The sequence below is a fragment of the Peromyscus maniculatus genome, chromosome 2 (genome assembly GCF_049852395.1).
Source record: "Peromyscus maniculatus bairdii isolate BWxNUB_F1_BW_parent chromosome 2, HU_Pman_BW_mat_3.1, whole genome shotgun sequence".
Lineage (NCBI taxonomy): Eukaryota > Metazoa > Chordata > Mammalia > Rodentia > Cricetidae > Peromyscus > Peromyscus maniculatus.
Genome location: NC_134853.1, coordinates 3,730,150 through 3,747,802, shown reverse-complemented (window position 1 = coordinate 3,747,802; position 17,653 = coordinate 3,730,150). Strand labels below are relative to the sequence as shown.

General features: G+C 45.1%; 1 protein-coding gene across 3 annotated transcripts in view; it reads right to left on the bottom strand.

Annotated features, from left to right (window-relative positions):
• The window catches only part of Sgk3 (serum/glucocorticoid regulated kinase family member 3), a 126,778-nt gene that overhangs the window by 56,373 nt on the left and 52,752 nt on the right, over nucleotides 1-17,653 (bottom strand). The window contains exon 1 of one of the 3 annotated variants that reach the window (XM_015993528.3): nucleotides 10,747-10,860. The exons of 1 other annotated variant lie outside the window; for it this stretch is intronic. The gene's annotated coding sequence lies outside the window, so the exon portion shown is untranslated. Of the gene's footprint in view, nucleotides 1-10,523; nucleotides 10,674-10,746; nucleotides 10,861-17,653 lie in introns of those variants that run through there. One more of the 3 variants, XM_015993527.3, reaches the window with a different exon arrangement.

Genomic DNA, 17,653 nt, shown 5'->3' with positions numbered 1-17,653 from the left:
CACCCATGTGGTAGCTCACAACTGTCTGTAACTCCAGTTCTAGGGGAACTGGCACCATCACACAGCAGCCAAAACTTCAATGTATATTAAAAAAAAAAAGGCCACAAACATATCAGTCTTTCTTCAAGGCCTTTCCCAAGAGTAATCTGCCACCACCTCAGGGTGTATATCCACTGTAGACTGTAGAAAGGGAAATACAAAACCCTTCCAAAAGTTACTGGACACCACCTCTGAACTGACACTAATCTCTGGGGACCCAAAATGTGCTCTACTTGTCAGAATGCGGCTCCTAATGACAGTGTAAGAGATAACATTGGCCGCAGAATCTCAGTGGGTCCAACGTAATCACAGATTTATCTTGTGTCTATTTCCCTAGTCCTGAAATTTCATTAATAACATATGTACGAGTAACTAGCCAATGCCCTGATAATGGATCCTTGTCTTGTCAAAAAAGCTACTACAGGAGAAAGCCTTGTAGAAACCTCTGGCAAGCATCCAGAGAAGAACAAGAGCTACCTACCCTTAGAGTTTATCAGCAGCTACTGCCCATTTGGTTCCTGACTTACAACCCTTAGGACTGACCACTCTATTCTCACTAAGAAAGTAACAGAGTACTCTGCCCACTATCCCCTGTGAGTTCAGAAATCAGTATCACTATCAAAAAGCTGATCAATCAGAAGTGTTGACTCCTATCATATCCCCACTTAAACTGCCTGCTTACCTGGGCCAGAGTCCCCAAAAATCTTGAAACATGACTGTTGGTTGCCCCAATCTAACCAGGTGGTTCTACTAATTCCACAGGCAACCCTAGATGGGACACTTTGGGATAGTGACTATTAGGAGAATCCCTGATAGCAAGTATATGACTCATGACCTGGTAAATGTCCTTTCTAACAGCATCAGTACAGACAAGGAGATTCAGTTTGCTGTCACGTGACAGAAACAGCAGTACCTATCATCCACTGCCATACCAGAGAGCTACACTGCATCGTTGTCATAATACGGTCTAGACTCTAGAGGGACCATGATCATGCAGACTCCACAGGCCACACTGATGTCGTTAGCTTAACTGGCCCCAGTGAACAAAAATAGCAACCACTCTGGATGCCTGTGTAAGCCACAGAAACAGGGTATGGGAGGAAAATGCCCCAGAAGCTCTGGGAGCTGCTATGAAGATGGTTCCCTAGGGCTTCACTGCTCTGAGGCAGGATGTCCTGTCTCAAGTGAGAGATGACACTGCTTCCGTTGAGACATGAGCAACACAACGCAGACTTCGCGTCTGGACTTTCTGTTCTGTCCCGCTCGCTCAGAAACGCAGAAGGGCTGCCCGTTTTTATCGACGTCTCTTCTATGGGGAACCGGAAAGGTGAAAGCTGCCCTAGCCCCTGCGCCTCATCACTCAACAGAGCTAGAAATGACATGGCAGGCAGGGATGGTGGGAGGGTCTCAGACAAGCATCAGGAAGAGTAAGAGCTGCCGGCCCTTGGGATTTGCCAACAGCTACTGTCTATTTGGTTCCCGGCTTGGTACTCAATCTGGGAACGTCCAAGAGACTGATAACAGGAACAGGAAAGGAACAGGGCACTGAGTCACCAAATCAAACCACCATGTACATACAGCAGCATTCCACTTGGTATAGTAAAGGCAAAACTGATTCTGGACAAGTCTGGATAGCCCAAGTATGTGTGCAGGGGTAAGTGGTAGATTCCACTGGTAACAGGATTAAACCCACACGGTCTGATGTTGGGGTTTTATCCATCTATCACGTGGTCTCCTCGATATGTACATACACTCTACAGAGTCCTACAGGAACCAATGGAGAAGACTTGTTTGTTTTCTTTTTTGGTTTGAGACAGGGTTTTGCTATGTTGCCCAGGCTAGTCTTGAACTCCTGGGCTCAAGTGATCCTACTATCTCAGCTTCCTAGGTAGTTGGGCCCACAAGAGCATGTCACCCACCATGCCTGTCTTTCATGAACTTACCTGTAAGGAGTCAAAAGTAAAATTAGCAAAAAGTAACATCAATTTTACTATGGATTTAATTCACCCCTCTCCCTCTCCCTCATTTTTCAAGACAGGGTTTCTCTGTGTAGCCTTGGCTGTCCTGGAACTCACTCTGTAGTCCAGGCTGGCCTCTAACACACAGAGATCCGCCTGCCTCAGCCTCCTGAGTGCTGGGATTAAAGGCGTGCGCCACCACTGCCCGGCTTTAATTCTTATTTATTCCATATAAGTCGAGCAATTCCCATTCTCCAGAGTCATCCTCTGGTCACACACTAAAGACAGAAGGAAAGGAGACCCGACAAAGAGAAACAAAGCATAAACGACAAGGACAGTAACAGGAAGGGGTGTGCCTTCACTCCGCCAGGAGCCCCAAGACCACCCTGCAGCTGGTCCTGGGGGTGGCTGGCCCGCCCCGGCAAGCCAGACAGGGCTCTGTCGGGACTAAGTCATTAGACGCCGGTTCACAGCAGAAAAGGGGAGCCTACCAACCACATCTCCTTACTGCTCTAGCTGAGACCTCAAATGCTACGCTGAACAGGTGTGAGAGGGCGGACAGCCTTGTCTTGTTCCCGAACTCGGAAGCTGGAGGATGGGGAAGAGTGCTCTGAAGTGCTGTCTTCTGGACATGATGTTGCTCTTGCCTCATGAACGCAGAGCAGCCCTAGTCACATGTGTAAGTAAGACCTGAAGAAGACCGAGCCGTCCACACTCCAGCAGGGATGGGGGTAGAGCCCATGAGGGCCCACCCCCAGTGGAGGAGCTATTGGCAGCTCATGGCTGTTGATAGTCATTTTTCTTTGGTGGTATGGCCCTGATAGGCGTCCATACTTCAGTGTTCAGTCCCACATCCATGTGTTTACTAGACAGCACTAACTGTCCTCAGTGCATTATTAAAAATAAAACAAAAAAACCACAGATGTGTTTGAAAGCGTCTAGGGAAAAGGGGGGGGGTTATGGATATGATCAAAAAACACAGTATGAAATTCTCAATGAAATTATTAAAAATTTAAAAATGAACAAAGCTATCTGAATTTGCATTTTCCTGATGCCTGAGTTTGTTAAACTCTTTACAAATATTTATTCATTAGATGATTTTTATATTGATATTTGGGGTTCTTTTTATATTATGAATATTAATACTGTATTGAATGTATAGTTTGCAAAATTTTTAGCCTGTATGCTGTTTATTCACTCTGCAGACAATTTCCACTGCTGTATAAAAACTTCTAAAATTCACTGAATCTCACTGGTCAGTTCTTTGGATTATTCCTGTTCCTAGAAGAGCCCTTTTAAGGATGTTCTTGCATATGTGTATTTGAAATTTTGTATGGTGGGTCAACAATCCTCTGACCTCCACATACGCAGCGCGGCACACAACTGCTCCCCCAGTGCACACGCAGACAAACGAAGACAATTTAAAACAAAATATACAGACGGCAAGTACGCACCCGAAAGGATGCTCTAAATCGTGTGTCATCAGAAAGATGCAGATGGAAACAGGATTCTAGGAATTCAGCTGGGATGGGATGCTGGCCCAGCACACACAAGGCCCTGCGTTCAGCCCCACTACAGGGAGGGGAGGGAGGGACGGAGAAGAGGTGAGAAAAAGATACACATCTATTAGAATGGTCAATATCCACAAACCACAGACTAGCAAATGTGGCAAGGAAGAATAACAGAAACTCCAATTTTCTGCTGGTGGGAATGTAGACCAGCAGAGCCACTTTGGAAGACACTCTAATGGAGTCTTAAAACAAGGTGGTTTAGAGCACTTGCTGCCCTTGTAAAGGACCTGAGTTCAGTTTCCAGCACCTATGCTGGGCCACCCCTAACTGCCCATAACTTCAGTCCCAGGAGATCTGAATCCACCTCTGGCCTCCGTGGGTGCTGCACACATATGTGTAGAGTCACCATACACACACAAAATAAATATTTAATAGTAACAATAAAAGCCTAACCCTTTTCCCTGGCTGGCAGCATTGAGACCACACAATGCCTGGAACTAATGCAAAAAATATAAACCAGCAGTCATTTGTAAATTACTGTAGAAGACATACACCAGAAGCCTTTCTCAAGAAGTTCAGGAAGCCAGAAGTCCCCAAATGGGCGACACAGTCAAGCTGGCCAAGCATGGAAAGTTTTATTCCTATGATAACAACTGGTTTCACACATGAGTTCCTTCCACAGCACAGCACCTGGACCTGGGGGGCAGGCCAGAGTTGGCTCCATGACTGAGAGAAAGGACATCTGTAGAGGCTCCTGGGGTGTGGTCCACCCGGGAGCTGAAAATCAAATTGTAGAAAAGGACCAAGGTGGAGGCCACAAGCTAACACCTTGGGGACAGAGGGATCTGGATAGAATGGGTGGCAGCTGCCTACAAGAAGGTGAGAACCAAAGATGCTAGATTAATGAACTGCCTCATTCAAACAAACAAAACAAAACCTAAGGGAGTTAAAATTTTACACACACACACACACACACACACACACACACACACACACACAAACTGTAAATGGATGTCAGAACAGCTTTATTCATAACTGCCCAAACTTAGAGGCAGGATAGCCTTTGGATTAGTACACTGTGATACCTATGGACAATGGGATATTCTTTAGTGCTAAAAAGAAATGAGCTCTGAAGTCAAACAGAACCAGGCGGGGGTGGGGTGGGGGTGAGAGCACTTTAAACACACATCACCAAGAGAAGCAAGGCTGAAAGGCTCCGTTCTCTGAGATCTCATCTCACTGAAATCTGAGTCAAGGCAGAGCTACAGGACAGTACACAGAACAGTGGCTACCAGGGCAGCAGGGTGCAAGGGAGAGGCAGAGGACCGGATTTTCACAGATTCTGTGTGACACTAAACGGGAATACGGCATTTACAACGCGTCCATATTCACACACCGTATACCAAGAGAGAAACCCTAATGTGAACTATCCATTGCAGGTGATTATGTGCTCATCAACTGGTAAGTGAACCACGGTAGTGGGAGACGGTAATAATGGGGGGCGGGGGAGACATGTTAAGATTAGGGGCAAACGGGAAATCTCCATACCTCCCTCTTAATCTGACTAGGAAGCTGAAACTGGACACAGGGAGAGTGAGAGACTTGAAAAATAGGGGCATATCCTAATTCACCTAGAACGTCATGGGCAGAGGAGGGGTTATTCCTCAGCAAGAAACGATGAATGGTTTTTGAAATTACATTTAAAGCACCTTCCCAGGAAATTCTAACCTCAAACCAACTTGTTACTTGTATTAAAGTCTACTGTGGAAGCCTATGAATCAGTATTTACTTCCGCCTCTGAGGATGCTGGCTCCACACATATCTGCAATGTTTCCACAGAAACAAAGCCAGTCTTTGTCACATCTGTAAATTAGGTTGCCCAGGACAGACTTTAAAACCTAACAGGATCCTGATGAAAGATACATAGTAACCTTCTCCCTTTCCCAGAGCTCACAGGATGAATCGGTTACAACCTTTCCTGTTTTCGCTGCTAACATATCCTTCCCCCATGCCTGCTCCACCCCCTCCGATTTTTTCCTCTTCTGTAATCGCAGAGCTGCCCCATTTTTTCCTAAATTTGTTACATTTTCTATTCATCCTGATTTCTGAGAGTGAAAAGTGATATAGTAGGAACTAACACAATGGAAAGTATGCATCTTCCGATTTGAGAAGGTCCAAGAGCCTCAGTGGAAGCCACCGGAGCCTGCCTACTCCCTGAAAGTGACTATTTTATTACGGACAGGTCGGAGGGGAACAAGTGAGGAGGCCAGGCGGTCACTGAGGGCCCTTTGTATTCCTCACTAGCACTTAACCGCCAGAGAGGGCGGCTCTAACGCTCTCCGCGGGCACAGCCTGCACTGAGAGCAGTGGCGGCAAGACTCTGGGCCTCCCAAGGTCACGGTGTCTGGGGTCCCAGTTACAATAGGGCTGCACTGTTCTTCCGAGCCTTTCCATTCAGAGGTCTGCAGGCCGATGTGAACACACACAGAACTTGAAGGACATACCTGGAGGGCAGCAACCACTGGCAGAGTGGGCGGCCTGAAGTAAAGCTGGTTTGTGACTGTGTGGACCGGAAGGTTTCAGACGGAGGACACACACCTCCCCCAACACAAACCACACAAATTCAACAACTACCAGCTGAGACTTCAACCTGCTATCTGTTTCCACTCTAACCTGCCTCTACCCGACTCCTCCCACAATAGCTTGGGGCTAAATCTGAGATATGCTCAGAAGTTCTGGCCATACAGTGAGCTGGAAAGATCTTCTAATAACCAGAAGCTCCTAAGTGCTTGGTCAGCCTTCTGAATCAGCACTTTCTTCCTCTTTACTCCATCAATCCCTTCATTATACGCACCACTAGGCTGTGGTGTCTTAATAAAACGCTCCCTCAAAACAGATTTACTGGCACGGTGCTTCCTGTGTGCTGAGAATTCTGTTGTTCATCATACCCTTAATAAAGGCATCCCAGAAACAAGGAGGATTTGGATAAACACAGATGCTTACGTAGTATAAGAAAGGAAAATTTACTCCAGAACAAGTATTTGCTTTCAAAATTTCTCCTGAAAGTAAGCTTTATTGGTTATCACATTTGAAGATATTCCTCAAAGCACACTAATTATAACCTATTACATATTGAAATTATAGTACTTAATGAAATTACAGTACATGATTCAAGTCTTGACCTACTAACCATACCACTAGCCAAAGCAATACATAAAATTCTAATTTAAAGTTGTAAAATGTCTAAAATTAAGACCTTTACATATAGTTTTCCCTAGTAACTCTTTTCTGCATTGGTAACTGCAAGCTTCATTCCAGGAAAGGTGAAATGAATCCAGACCTATGTCGGCCTACATATTCACACTCAAGAACAAAGCTGGGCTGGTGCATACCCCAACACAGAAACATCGAGCTCAGTCTGGGATGGAACAGGAAAAGAGATAAAAACTGAATTGCAGAAATGTTTCAAGTTCTTAAAGGGGGAGGTCTTACTCAGCCTGGTCTCCAATTCCAGTTCCTCCTATTTCAGCTTCTTGACTAAATTCTTGAATCAAGTATATTTCTGAAAGCATCACAAGTAAAATAAAAACAATGACTCAAGTGGAATATGTACACAGACACATTTTTAATGTACAATCATACACGACTTTGTTAAACCAAATGCTGGTATCAAGCACAAACCATAAGCTTCAACTACAAACCCGTAGTGAGCACACTCCTCCAATAACATAAAAACTCTGGGATGTATCTTCTCCACACATACAGGAAAACCAACGAAGAAAGAGGTATGAACATATTTTAAGATTAAAATCAACAAAGCCAGGCAGGGCCTCTAAGAGTCGGGGGCAGGAGGACGGGAACTTCAAGGCCACCCCAGACTACACAGAGACCATATCTGAGGGTGGGGAGGAGACAGACAGACAGAAATTACGTTGCATGAAGTCAGAGCCAAACAGAAGAAGAGAATGTTCTATCCCACCCAGCTCAGAAAACAAAGCAGAGAAACAGGACTATGTGTGCCCAGAGATATAAAAACAAAACACAGTTTAGGAATAATACTCCACAAGAAAATCCAAAGCTGCAGATGTCCCGACAACTTCCCGAGTGAGGTTAGCACTATATATTTTTAAAAACATCTGCCTGCCCGGTATGCACCAAAGTATACTGCTCTACCTACACCCACTCCCTTAAAAACCTGAACACAATGTTTTCATCTCTATCATTTTTCCTTCCTACTCAATGTCCCTGCCATCTTTCTAAGATCCTACTCTCAAAACAAGCTGTGACGGTCCATCTTTAACGGTTTGAAGGTCTATTAGAACTTGAATTCACACTTACTCAAAAAGCAGATACACGGGCCTCATGTTTCCTTTAAAGGTAACTGGAAAAAATGTAAAGAAGGAAAATATGGAAATTTCGCATGCATATTTCATGTCCTGTTTAGATGCAGCAGCAGATTAAAACAAAAACACTAAAAGAATCACAAGTCAAAGAAGACTGATCAATTTCTGGGAAAGCGACCACCAGAACCCCGACAAAGGGTAAACCAACTCCAACTAAACTCATCCAGAATGTGGGGGTGCTGTGGCATGGGCAGGGTGGGGGTGGGGCACTTTAAAGAGAGACAGCAGCAGAGGTTTTCTGCACAGCCGGGGAATAGCTAGCTACTAGGTCAGTTTTTCTGAATGCCTGCTCACACTGAGGAAAGCAACCAAGTCATTAACAAAAACAACTATCAGGAAGCAATCAATACTCATCTTGGGATTTTACAAAGCATTGCCCCTAGATCCTTCATATTTAAAAGGCTAAGTTGGGATCACTGTTTTTATCTATCTGTAGGACATTGAGGCTGAAACAGTGTATTTGAGATCACCATGTTGGAGGAAGATGAATGACCACTTGGCTTCCCAAGCTGCAGAAGTGAAAGCCTTCGAAAAGGGGAACTGCAAGCCTGTGGCTGTTGGAGATGGAACAGAAGAGGGCTTAACAACAGTGGAGTGGCCTGTTTGAACAACAACAACAAAAAAAAAAGTGGGAAAAACTTAGTTATTCGCCTGTGAAGTGCAAGGTATGGGGGAATTAAACATTGCCTCCAAGTTTTACTCCTCAGCAACAAGGAAGTGACTGAAGACAGAGGGGAGCGGCAGGCAAGGCAAGGAGTCGTGCATTAGCTGAAGTGACTATTAGTTGCGCTGGAGGTTATCGGTTCAAAGCCGCACATCCAGTGTCTTCTTGGCACTCGGGACAGAGCGGGGAACGCAAGGGTAAGCAGCCTGGGCCACACGGAGCCTCTAGTGGCAGACAGATGAGCAATTAGATAAACAGGTAAGTATATGTTATAGGAAGTGTGCGGTTGTGTGCAATTTTAAATAAGAAGGAAACATCTGAACAAATACCCAGAGGTGAGGGAGTGCGCAATGCGCAGAAGTCAGCAACTAACACACCAGTATCTCAAAGCAATTTTACTCTGAAAGCCTTTGAAGTGAGCAGCTCTGTTGCCACATAACCTCTCCATTCACATTTCAGGGCTGGCATTCTGGGTATCGCCACTTCCTGGCAGTCTCCTACCCAATCTGAGACAACTTCACCCATGACACAGTGATAACAAACTGTCCACGAGGTCAGTTTATTTACGTTGGTTATCCCTTCTGCACACAGAGAAACAACAGCAGAGCACTGTTGGAACATGTTTGTACAAAGCTCAAGACAATCATCTGGTTCTCAAAGCAATAACTGATGCAGCAACTTCCAGACTTGTGATTTAAATCAAAGGTGCTGAAGAATGATTATGAATCATGCAATTAAGCTACCAAGCAGGATGTTGCTGAGCGAAGGAACTCACAGCACCATAAAACTGTCAGAAATAAAAACGCTAAGTAACATCTTCCTTTGCTTTTATAATTTGTTGATCAGCAGAGCTGAGCTCTAAACTCCACCGTTCTTCGGTTCTAGGTCTTTAGACACATCCTTATCTGTAAAGGCCAGCAGGACTGACTTTTCAGATCTCCCCCCCACCCCTTTTTTCGAGACAGGTCTAGCTTTGAACTATGAAGCCCAGGCTGGTCTTGAATTTTCCCTGTGGCTCCTGAGTGCAAAGGTTACAAGCCCACTCTTGTAACCACATCTATCTGCCACAACTCTTTCAATCCTGTTTCTATGTGGCAAGCTATTGCTCAGATGATGTCTGCTTACGTATTTTGAGTGCTCTGGCTCATGCATTCTTGCAATAGTATAGTACAAAATACGCATTCACTGCAAACAACACAAGTTTTGCATCAAGTTATAAGAACTGGTTTTTAACAAACCTACCTCGACTCTCAAAATGAGGTCACACTCACCCTAAAAAGTATCTTATTCCATCCTTCCTTTAGAATCGTCTTCAAAACTAAGTTTTGTGAGTGTGTGTGGGGTGTAGTTTAGTTCATGGGCTGGTGACTGGGGGTGGTATTCCATCCCAAGCACCACAGCAGAAGAAAAAAGGAGGTGTTTGTAACGTCTAGGGAGGAACTGATTTCAAGGTGATGATCAGACGACCCTCATCAGTACTGGAGGAAAGAACCTTTAGTTCTCAGTTCACAAACACTGTCTCAAAGGGCTCTCCCAAGCACTTCAGACAACAGCTCTGAGGAGAGGCGCAGATTCCCAGAAATGACAACCTTAGAGATTCATGCTCATCAGAATGCAGAGCGAAAATAACCAACATTCGTTGCCAGGCACTAGTATTAACCCAATCTTCACAACAATCCAGGGAGATCACAAGTACCAGCACCATCATCTGACATACCTGAAATCCACGGCGCACAGAAGCTGAGCAAACTGCTCAAGTTTTTTGGTTAATAAGTATACCGGAGCTCAGGTATTCCAACTAAGAAGCCTGCGCGCTAATCTCCCAAGTCATGCTCCCTACTGGAACCCTGGCGACCTCCAACAGTCCCTTACTAGTGGCAACCTTAAATCAGAGTCCTGAACCAAGCACCAGCCGCGTATTTTAAGGAACATAAAGACTGTACACTACCTGAGGTTCCCGGGGGCTTGTGAAGGGCGTGTGTGGAACCACTCCAGCCTCCTCCCTCCGGAGCAAGTGCGGTGGCCGGAGCCGCAGCTCCAGCGGGACCCGGGACGGGTCGGCGGCGTCCAGTCCCGCGAGGGCCCGCCCACTCGCCCTGCCGCCCCGCCCCACTCCCGGGACACACCTGCGGCCACCCGGCCCACCCGAGGCCCACCGGGTGCGCGCTCACCTCCGGGGACACAGCCCTTGCGCGTGGCAAGCTGCAAGCGCCACCCAGCTGCGCCACCCTCGCCCGGCCGGCCGCGACACTTGCCCCCAGGGCGCCGGGCGCCCCGCCCACATCCGTGACCTGCCCCCGCCAGTCACCTGGCGCCTGACAAAGGTTTCCGCAGACCGCATCCCGAGAGGTCCCAAGTAAATAAAGCCTGACGCTCCCTCCCCTCCCCCTGAGCGGGGGTTGAACCTGGGGATGTCGGGCGGCGGGGAAGGAAGGGAGGGACTCAGGAAGAGGGAAGAGAAGAAAGTCCGCAGGCTTAAAGTGAAGAGGCTTGGGGTGGAAAAGACAACGCTCTTTCTCCAGGGTCCAGCTAAGGTGAGCTCTTAAGAGTGACAGACAACAAGGCTCACCCAGTCAAGGTGGGAGTCACACACACATTCATTGTTCCACATGCAAAGAGTCTCTCGGACGGGTGTTCAGAGGGGAATAGAAAACAAGTCCGTAATCAACCTTCATCTCAGACCCTCCTGTTTCCTTTAAAAAATTATAAGGGGGTGGGGGCATGGTGGCGCGCTCAGTCCGCAATCAGCACTTGAGAGGCCGAGGCAGGCTTGACTACAGAGTGAGTTCAAAGCCCAACTGGACTCCATGTGACCCTGCGGATGGATGGATGGATGGATGGATGGATGGATGGATGGATGGGTGGGTGGGTGGGTGGGTGGGTGGATGGATGGATGGATGGATGGATGGATGGATGGATGGATGGATGGATGGATGGATGGAGTAGCCTTGGAGTTGGGAGCAAAGGGATCAGACATTCAAGGTCTTTCTCTGCTACACAGCCAGTTCAAGGGCACCCTCGGTTCTGGAGACCCTGGGAGCAAGGACAAGAGGGCGTGAGGAGGGAAGGAATGATGGGCACCGACCACAGGTAAGACTCCTCACCCCGGCTTAAATTATAACCATTCCCCTCTCTCGGGAACATTTAAGAGGGCAGACCTGCCAAACCCAAGCCAAATTTGGCATAAATAAGACCTTCGGGAGACCTGTCTTAGACTCAGCTCCTGTACTAGGCACCAACAGATTGGACTGAAAATCAAAATGCACTCACTGAAGTCCTACGGCACTAAAATTACCTCCTCCGACAGGAAAATGAAAGATACAGACTTTTTCTGAATAGGCCAAGAATCCTTCATTTAAACCTTTAGTTGTGACCTGCTGTTGACCAATCAGTTACTTTTCTGTTTTCGGCTTCCCTGTCCCTACCGTATTAGGAAAGCAACTTTACTAATAATGAACCCCCTTTTCTACGATTCCCCTTTTTCAGGGCTGCTCTGGCTGTAAAAACAGCCTCTCTTGCTGGGCTCACTGGAATGAACACTCCTTTTATGCAGTAAGTGTGGCTCAGGTCTAGATCGGCAAAGTAAACGCCAATTAGGATCTGTAAGTTGCATTTATTTTTCAGAATCTAGGGCCTCCTGCAAGCAAGGCGAGCCCAGTGCTCCTCCCCCAGGTCTTTCCTTTCTTTCTTTCTCTCTCTTTTTTTTTTGGACATGAATGTCTATAATGTGTTGCTTCTGGGTTTTATGATTAGATATATGGAAAGAAGAAAGCAAGGGTCCTTGAACTGTTTTAACTATGAAAGCATCTATCTAAGTTTGAAAATGACATGAATCAATTCATTTGATTGATAGCAATTAAAAAAAAAAAAAAAGCAGGGAAAATGGGACTCACTTTACCAAAAAAGTAGAAACTGACACACAGTAACCCCTACTGTGTAGAGGACTTCAGAAATGAATGCAAGAGGCCAGCCACACTCAGCGTCCTACAGGGAAGTCACAAAATACAAAGCCCTCAATTTACATATCAGTAAAATGAAGGTGGCCTCATACTGTCTAAATGAGCTTCCAGAGTTTGTCCTCCTAGGCCCAACTCTATGAAGGAACAGAAGGAATGGACCATCAGTGTTCATAACATAAGTGAGACTTAAAAACACACTCAAACCAAACCTGTTTGCTTCCGGGATCTATGGCATGGCATCGCTCCATTCAGGCTGTTTCCCGAATTTCCTGTGTGTAATAATAACAATGACACACTTGTCCAAGAGCAAACCTTTGTCCCATCTTCTCCACAGAGGTCCCTGGATCCTCGACTTTACCCGGCTCTGAGTCTCTTCAATGACTTTCCCTGATTTTTACTGCCATCTTTGAAAAAAGTACAAATTCAGAGAACTCAGGGTCTTCACTCTGACCCTAATGGACTTTCTAGCGACCCCCCAGCTTTCCTCTTGTATATCCATCAGTCACTGACGACTGGTTCCTTGATGACACCCACAGCACGTAGCTAACAGTCCTACGCTGTCTCCGCCCGGAGCAGCCTCTTCTTTGTCCTGATACAATTACCTAGCTCACAGGCCTAGGATGATAACTGCTATGGTTTTCAACATGGTACTTAGCTGAGCTGCCTTTTACTGTTCTGCTACTCAGAATGATTATCTCCAAAACCACCATGTCCCCAGACCCCAGAACATTCAGGCAAAAAATCTGGTTTTCAATATCTCAAGAAACCTAACTAAAATTCGATATCCAACTACAATTCGGCTTTTCAAGTTACCAGCAACAAGATTATCTAGTTTTCATTATTAATCATAATAGTATGATACTGAAACACTAGCCATATCACACTAACCAAAAGCTAAGAGTGGCAATATTATGTGCTTGGCTCATGTAAAATTGAGACGATAGGTAGTTAGTAAATCGGACTTGTTTTGAAGACTAAATCCTTGAGATTCATGGAGATAATTAAAAAAAAATAAAAAGCAGGAGCTATGGATATATATAGACCTCAGTGGTAGCGTGCAATGCCCTGGATCCGATGACCAGAGCACAAAAAAGGAAAACAGCTTGGGTTTTCTTTAGTGTTTGTTTGTTTTGAGACAGGGTCTCTCTACATAACCCTGGCTGTCCTGGAACCAGGCTGGTCTCAAATTCAGAGATCTGCCTGCCTCTGCCTCCCGAGTGCTGGGATTAAAGGTGTGCAGCTCACCCAGCAAAGAAGGAAAGAGTGGATAACTCTTTCTCTCCATTACCCGAACAAGTGACGTAGCCATGAGAGATTCTTAAAAAGTGTGGGTCAGTCTGTGTTTATTGTCAACATTCTCCAAGCTCTTGTTTCCCTTGCTGTAATTCAACTTCTGATCTTTTTATTCCCCCATGCAAGTAAGATACTGATGGCTTCCTCTTTCAATTTCAACGAAATCCTCAAGGCTAAAGTACAAATCACATAAGACGTCTCAGAGTTGGACCAGGACGGTTTTGACCATTCCAGAGATGAACGTTCAATTTACAGTTCCCCTTTTAGGAAGCACTACACACTGTTACGGTGGTTAGTACATTTGCTTAACTGCAGTCTCACCCACACAACAGAAGTGGAGCCAGCTCCCAAGCAAGAGTGAAAACTGGTTTGCAACCTGTCAGTGGCCCCCTGTGCTTTGAAAATGTCACTGGGATTTTACAAGGAGTCTCCTGGGCTCTGAAGGATGCCAAATAATCTATAAATCACTATTAACAACAAACTGTTACAATGTTCTGGAGGTTGAAGAAGTATTCAACAAGCAAACCTAACAGCAGTCACCTTCGTTTAGAGCGTGAGTGTAGAAGTGCTATGAGGCACAAACCCTAGAATTTTTCCTCTTATCAAAATGCAAGGTGGCCCTTAAAAGTGGAGCTTTGGGAGCTTCTGAATCTAGCTACTATAGGGTAACAAGGACCAGGTTGCCCCTCCTGCATGAGCCAACCAGAAAAAGACCAGATAATATATCTAAACTAATAGTTTCCAAGATGCTAATATCAGGCAATGAAGGCACCCAGTCCTTCAGAGAAGAAAACCAAGCAGGGTTTACACCAGCTTACTGAGCTCCGAAACCTCACAGGCCAGTAGGGACATTCAAGCACACTCCTGGAGTCGAGGAAGTAGAAGCATCAGTTGGGGAGAATGTGGAGCTCACAGGACAAAGCACGAGAGCCAGTTAACTGCACAGAGAGCCCCAGAGGTCCTGGAGAACTTCACAGTACCGATGATACACGTGTGAGGAGACTGAGGGCCCGGACTGAACACAGCAACTGAAAGCATCACAGACATAGTGGACACTCAGAGAGCCAGGAACAGTGGCGGCTCTGTCGGCCACCTAGAAACCTTCCTGCTCAGCTGGGCAGAGACTCGGAACAGTCTTGCTTTAGTTCTAGGGAGGAGTTAGTCCTGACCTAAATGCTGTTTGGTTCTAATTTTTAAAAAACAAATCATAGGCCGGGCAGTGGTGGTACACGCCTTTAATCCCAACACTCGGGAGGCAGAGGCAGGCGGATCTCTGTGAGTTCGAGGCCAGCCTGGGATACAGAGCGAGATCCAGGACAGGCACCAAAGCTACACAGAGAAACCCTGTCTTGAAAAACAAAAAAAAAAAAACAAAAAAAAAAAAAAAAAAACAAATCATAGTAGTATGGTGTGAAAGAACAAGCTACCTTCCATTGTTCACCTCCATAGCCCACTAAATTCAAGCACAATTATATGAAGATATAAATAGCTAGCACACACAAAAACAAAATTTACAATAGCCGACATTCAATAGTTAATATTAAATATCTGACATCCAGTATTATAAGACATGCAAAAGAAACAAAAGTATAACTCACGATGATGAGAAAAGTCAGTCACTGACACAGAGCCATGCTGGCACAGATGTTAGAATTAACGGAATAGGATATTAAGACAGTTTATAAAGGTAACAGAGATAAAATTTTCAGTAGAAAGAAGGAAGGAATACATTTCAGCATCTAACTTTTAGAATGGAAACAGGGCAAATAGCAGTGACTTGGATTAGCAGGTACTTAGAGAGGAGACACTTCCTAAAATGAACTACGTGGAGAAAAAGGAATTGAAATTAAGAAAAGAAGATTAAAGAGGGGATATCTACAATTAGATCCCCTGCACAAGACGACATGGGGACCAGAGACATTTACAGCGACGGTGCTGGACCCTGCCCAAAATCTGAAGAAAGCCAAACTCAAATCTCACACGTTCCATGAACACAGAGACATAAAAGCTGAAAAAATTCATAGCCAACAGACTCACGCAGGAAAGTTCAAGAAATCCCTTCAGACAAAGAAAATGAGCCCAGACTTCTGGAAACGCATATCTATCCAGGAATGAAAATCACTAGGAAGAATAGCAAAAGAGATAAGTATATGTTATTTAAAAAAAAATGAAATTCCCTTAAAAGACAACAACTGTTTTAAATTAACAGTGACTATGTGGACTTCATAGCAGATACTAAGTAGAAGGTGTGATCTCAGTGGCACAAAGGCGGGAAGGGGAGAAATGGATACAGGCCACCCTAAGTGTCCTGAAGTCACGTGCTGTGACTCAATTGAATTGAATGAGGAGGAAACAAGGATGTGAACCTAACTAAGCCTAGGAAGGCCATGAACACGAGCGGGTTCTCCCACGTGTAGAATCCCTTACCTTTATTTTTTTGTTTTGTGTGTGTGTGTGTGTGTGTGTGTGTGTGTGTGTGTGTGTGTGTGTGTGTGTGCGTGCGCGCGCGCCATGTGTGGAGGTCAGAGGACCACAGAAGGAAGCAGTTCTCTCCTTCGGCCACGTGAGTCTTGGGGGATGGAGCTCAGGTCTTCAGCCTTAATGGCAAATGCTTTTACCAGCTGAGCCACCTCTGAAGATCGGAGTCTATAATACATAGGACATAAAAGTGGAAGGGGGTGGGGAGCTAAAGAGAGGGAGTGGAGAGGGAGTGGGGGAGAACAAGGGGGTAATAGGAGTAGACTCGGGGTTTCTCTTATGTGTAGATCCAGATTGAGCACATGAATGCAGAAGAGGGGATGTTTGGGATGTAGAGGAGGAATGCTGATCGGAATACAAAATCATACAGCCATGGTGGAAATAAGTTTCAAGGACGTTCAAAAACTTACCATAGGACCCAGCTCTGTCATCCCCGGCATACACACGGAGAATTCCATACTCTACCACAGAGACATTGCACCCTGTGTTCACTGCCCCCATATTTACTCCAGCAAGGAATGGAATCCACCTAGTTATCCATCAACAGACGAATGGACAATGAAAACTTGATACCTATATGAAACTGAATATTATTCAGCTCTAAAGAAAAATGAAATCATGAAATTGGCAGGAATATTAAGCAAGGTCATCCAATCTCAGAAACAAAAAGCTGCATGTTCTTCAGATGAGGTTTCTGTCATGAAATGTATACATGTAAGTAAATGAACAAATGTGAGTGTGGATACAGGATATCATTTAGAAAGGAGAATAAGAAAAGATTTAAAATGACAATGAGTTCACATAGTATAATTTATGTAATTCCTTTGAATGCACTGTCAAGGTCTAATGCATTTTCCATATAAAATAAGTTCTTAAATGTGCAGTGTCCACATTTGATCCCATGAGAGGCTTTTACCTTACTCAGTCCTGGCTTTTAAATGACATATTTCACTGAATAGTCCTGTGGGATACAGTTCTTTGTAAGTCCTACTAAATTTAGTGTAGTCTATCCTATTCTTTAAACAAGAATTTTAGTTATTTACATTATAGAGTGTAAAGATTTTAGATGTGTATCTGTTAGATATTCTAGGCCTGTAGGCCAAAGATGGATGCCCCAACGTTGCAGAGGAACCTTGGGGTGACTGTCCAGGCAGCCAGCTGTCTCTGTGGTTTCTATAGTATTGAAAGTTGTTTGCTCTGCACTTCCTGTTTACTCAAGAAATGTTTTATGCCTCTCAGGTCTCTGATGGAGTTGAAGACAAGATAGTTCTAGTTACAGTTTTGTTACCAAATTAAAAAAAAAAACTTACAAAAAAGATGTAAAGTGTATAAGGCTGAGAGACATAAT